Below are 5,401 nucleotides of genomic sequence, written 5' to 3'. Positions count from 1 at the left end.
GCCAAGAAGAGTGTACTTTCTCCACTACAGAGAACCACTTATTTAGGCATGGTGTGGGTTTCTACCACGATGGAGGCACGTTTGTCTCCTGCTTGTATCGAGCCAATCCTCACTTTCAAACAGTTTCACAGGCTGTTGGGTTTGATGGCAGCGGCGTCCAACGGTATACCTTTTTTGGCCAGGCGGAAGTGGATCTATTTGCGTTGCAGGAAACAACACACTGCCCGCTCTGGTTCTCCCTCACACATCCAGCTCCACTGGGGCTGGATGCCATGGTACAGTCGTGGCCGAGGCTTCATCTGTACGCTTCTCCCCCGATCGCTCTGCTCCCGGAAGTTCTGGAGAGAGTACGCGGGGATTGGGTCTGTCTGTTGCTAGTAGCCCGGTTCTGGCCGGCCCGAGTATGGTTCTCGGACCTGGTGTCAATCAAACACACCTGAAGCAACTAATTAGGGTCTTCGGGATCACTTAAAAATTAAAGGCAGGTGTCTTTGATTAGAGTTGGAGCTAAACTTTGCAGGACAGTCGATCGCCAGGAGCAGAGTTGGGCACCCCTGGTATAGATGGTAGACTGTTTAAAACCGAAAATATGCTGCCTTATAGGCCAAGAATGCTCTGGCCCATGCGTAAGGAAAACAATTACAATTACACATGAAAATACAATAAAGAATAGTGAAATGCGGTAAAAAAATTCAAACAAAATCATAGAAACATATAAACTTCTTCTGGTTTCTTAGTGTAACGCAATGAAAAACTTTGTGGTTTATATCTCACAATGGTGTGACGAGGTCTAGAACAGTAGCGCCGTTAAACATATGGATAAAAGCAAGATATCTAGCAATTTTAGGTATACTTACCAGGGCTTGGTCTGGTGTGTGAAAGAGTTAGAACAAGCATTTGTGTATGTGTTGTTAGGCTATATTAAATTTACCTACTGTCACTTTAAAGATTTGTATGTTTATATTCATTTCAAAGTATTTATGAACACTGTTACCGAATTTGACTTAGTGACATTCAATGCAATATTTTATTAAAAGATTAAAAGAGGACTGTTTCAGTAACACTCTTTACTCACTCTTGCACCCGGATCCTGTAACTCATATCATAATCATTATATATAAGCATCATGCCGACACCCCAATAATATTTAAAAACTATTTTGAATTTTAACAAGAAGAAAAAATTAAAAACTACTTTAAACAATTTTGGTATTCTGCTGTTGAGAGACAAAAAAATTACCACGTTTTCTTAAAGAACAAATGATTAAGACAAACATGACAATGAACTGTTGTATTGGTGCCTGTTTTCTGGCTCGAATCTAAAACACAATGATTAACTAAAATGGTTGGAATCATCTGGCCTTTCGCTTAAAATAACTGTGGTTCATTTATTGAAGTCACGTTAAGAGACACATACAGAGAAAATAGTGCATCCATGACAGTCACGACTTGTAATGTGTAACTTTAAGTGTTTTAAATTTAATGGTTGGTGAATGGTGTCATCTGCTATCTGAACAAAATGACTACATCTAGTGGAGAAAAGAAAAGGTCATTTAAAACAATATTTACAAAAATATTTTCTGTATTCATTAGAAACTGTACTTTTCTTGTAAGCTGTACTCTGTTTTCTTAGTGATTTGGTCCCTTAAGTTACATAAGGGTTTTGTGCATGCATAAATCCTGTTTAAAGATTATGATTGAAATGTATCTAGAGCTTTTCAAGAGCGTGGAACATCCTCAAACTTTACTGAATGCGTACACAGTAAAATCCTGAGAGTTAAATTAACACTGCTCGGAGCATATATGGTCCCACTCTAAAAGAGTGTTAAAGTAACACTGAAGCAGTGTTAAAGTTAATGAGATAATTATGTGATTAATTAAGTGCTGATTGATCATTAGTAATGAACACCTGCTGTTAACAAGCAGAATCACTGAAGAAAAGAGAAGCACAAGAACTACAACTGACTTCAGCCACAGTCTTAGATTAAATCAACTGAAATAAAAGAAGAAATTAAATCTCTCAAGATCTCAGCAGAAGATAATTAAACAACTCCACAAACAACATCACCAGCTTCACAAATTACTAACCAGCTTTTTTTTTGTCATGCATCAAAAAAAAATATTATTAAGAATTAACAGCGGTTTAGATGTTAATGTTTGAAGTCACCATTGTGTAGATACGTGTTTGCTTTAGTTGGGCTCTTGACCCTTGACTTTCTAACATTAGTTTTTTTTCTCTGGTTGCTGTAACTGTGTTTATGAAACACGTTTGTTATGGAAAGAAGAAAACAAGAGAAAATGTGATGAAGTAATATTGGCCGTTTTATTTATAATGCTGTAGATATCATGTATAGCCTGATTCACTGACATCATCAGTGATGATGTGTAATTTAGTTTTTTTTATGGATCATAACTGCGTTTTATTGAAATAATATGAAGAACTTTAAAAAATATTTAAATAAGATTTTATTTTATTCTTACTATTTGCTGTTATTTTTGTGTGACTTTTTACTGCCTTGTTTTGTGACGTTCAAAAATCATATAAAAATTATCAGAATATTTTGTCACCATCGCTGAGATTCACATGCTGATTGTTCATGTCTATTAATGACAGAATTGAAACCTCTTTGTGAGCCATATGTCTCATATCATAGAACTGCAATAATACAGAAATCATAAAACCACAACATATTTTGATAAAATGCAATCAGAGACTCAGACGCATGAAACATTTACTGTGTAGCTTTCAGTGCAATGGTTAGATACAGTATGTTTCAGTTGTAATAGTTGTAAGTGTAAAACAGCCAGACTTACTTTTCATGTTGACGGTTCATCATATAGATATGGAGATGGTTAATTGTCCTAAAATAAATAACAATTTAGTCAAACACTCTCAAGTAAAAATGTTCTTACTTTTCATTTATTTCTATAAACACCGAATGCTGACGACTCTCAAAGAGAAGTACTCACCTTAAGACATATATAGTCCGACAAACAAAATGTGAACAGTGTCATCCGTAATCCTGATCATCTGTAAAATGCCAGTCACAATAGATCAAGAGGGATTTTCTTTATTCTCTATGCATTATTGCACTTTTCTTATAGGCCTGTTGAATTTACATGTGCATTTTGTACTCGCATAATTCAGATGAAGATTATGTTTGGATATTATCTTTGGGGTCTGTATTGGGAAAATCATGGACGATAATGTTTATTCTATATCTATTTATTTGAGTCAAAAATAATAACCTAAGGAAATGGTAATAAACAGTTGAAAGAAGCTCAGCTGGTACGACTCTTTATACGACACTTCATGTTGTATGTTGCAAATCTGGATTCTGATGCATCTAAAGCATTAGAAAAGCCTTTTAAAAAAGACATGAAACCATGGCACTCATGCAAAAATATTGTATAATACATGTTGAAGCGTACTCACATGTTCCTTTCTTTTTTTAGTATGGAGCTTTGTATGGATACCTGAAGATCACCTTTAAAAACATATTAACATAAAACATTTGTAACCCATACTGGTTTTAACAGTGAAACTTGAATTAAGACATGTAGGCCTACTCAGTGAATGTTAAACACCCCATGGAAAAGAATTTGAAATTAATAATTTTGAAAGAAAAGTGATGTGTTATCTGTTGTAGTTAAAATTTGTCTGACAAAAGTGGCATTAATTCATTGTAGAAATAAGAAAAGTAAAATCATATACATATACATATACACAGTCATATACACGAGACATGCTCCACCTAAAAATGTCAGTTTAAATGTAACGTATTGTATACTAGGTTTTAACAGTGCAGGTATTTTCTACCACATGACATCCATGAGTCTTAAACAAACTTTTTAAATGAACCAGAAAGTTATGAGTGCAAAGGTCAGGCTCCTGCTAGTGTCATCAGCTCTCTCTTCAAAGACTGTTCATGTGACCAGCAGACCAACCGTTACATCAACATATGGTAACTTTCTACATATATTTTGAGTAGATAACAAATAGTATATTTTCAGTGAAGGGTATGTTTGCTGTTACAGTTACTATCTGGAGATGTACATCTAAACCCCAGGCTGACAAAAGCTGGTTCGAGCATTCCTGTGCCACATGGACTCTTGGGAGAAATTTAAACCCTGGGCTTGCAACTGAAGACTTGGACTTGTTGATGGTATACAACACCAAGCGAAGGTTTTGCAGCAGGGGAGCTTAGGGGTTGGACTCAAGCGCAGTCTACATCCTGCGATTGTGAAATAGCATCAGATCAATCTCTTTAAAACTGTAAATCATGCACGGATTTTATGGGACAGTGATGCAAAACCAAAAGGCTTGTTGGGTTGTCATTTGAATAGTCACAACATTATGGCAAAGAGTGATGAAATGAAACATCTTGTAATGAATTCAAATTTAGATTTTCTATGCTTGTCTGAAACATGGTTGAATACTACTTCGCCATCAGCAATGTTACGTATTCCTGGCTAAAATATTTTTTAGAACAGATAGATTGCTAAGAGGTTTAGTGGTGACTGCTGAAAGGATCATTGGTGCCCCCCTGCCCAACCTCCAAAGTTTTTACACTTCCAGAGTGAGGAAAAGGGCTAGTAAAATCACTCTGCACCACACACACCCAGCACACTCCCTCTTTGAACTGTTGCCCTCTGGCCTGCGCTACAGAGCACTAAGCACCAAAACAGCCAGATACAAGAACAGCTATTTCCCCCAGGCCATATTCCACCTGAATATTTTATTACTATATTGTTATTTATCATTTATTGTCTATTCTCTTTATTATTAGTGTTTTTATTACCTTAAATTATATGTATGTCTGCACTATGTTTGTACTTTCTTTACTGGAAGCTCCTGACACCAAGACGAATTCCTTGTGTGTGTACAATATAGCAATAAAGCTCTTTCTGATTCTGATTCTTATTAATGGGTAGGGGTGGGGTATTATGTTTTATATTAAGGACAGTATTATGTGTAAGGAGGTACAGTTAGTATACGATTTTGATATTGAATTTATTGTTTTAGATGTTTCTCTCTCACCACAAATGTCTTTTAGTATCACTGGTGTTTATCGACCAGCTTCATTAAATAATGAATTTTAGGATAAATTACATAATCTTCTTAAATAAATGTTTTCTAATAACTGTACTGAAAGGGATGCAAATGTTTTAATTGATATTATCCAAAATACTACAAACATTTTTACGAGGCATATTAAATGTAAATCTAGAAAGCAAAATTGTTTACCTTGGCTAAATGAAAATATCTGGTCACTTATGAAACAAAGAGATCATGCACTAAAACAGTATCTCAAATCTAGACTAGAATATGAGAAGCAAAGTTTTAATAAATTAAGAAACAAAATAATAAGTGAAATTAGAAAATCTAAAGACATTTTTAT

General features: G+C 35.1%; 1 long non-coding RNA gene across 1 annotated transcript; it reads right to left on the bottom strand.

Annotated features, from left to right (window-relative positions):
- Positions 1 to 2,775: 2,775 nt before the first annotated feature.
- Positions 2,776 to 3,487, bottom strand: LOC107692739 (uncharacterized). Its single transcript, XR_001634670.1, has 3 exons — positions 3,436 to 3,487; positions 2,970 to 3,030; positions 2,776 to 2,861 (listed from the first exon to the last, which is right to left on the bottom strand). It is a non-coding gene; the product is annotated as an uncharacterized LOC107692739 (long non-coding RNA).
- Between the last annotated feature and the right edge of the window lie 1,914 nt (positions 3,488 to 5,401).

This window comes from Sinocyclocheilus anshuiensis, unplaced genomic scaffold, assembly GCF_001515605.1.
Source record: "Sinocyclocheilus anshuiensis isolate Anshui unplaced genomic scaffold, SAMN03320099.WGS_v1.1 scaffold1196, whole genome shotgun sequence".
Classification (NCBI taxonomy): Eukaryota; Metazoa; Chordata; class Actinopteri; order Cypriniformes; family Cyprinidae; genus Sinocyclocheilus; species Sinocyclocheilus anshuiensis.
The sequence above is the reverse complement of the archived record's forward strand: the minus strand, read 5'-3'. Positions and strand labels throughout refer to the sequence as shown.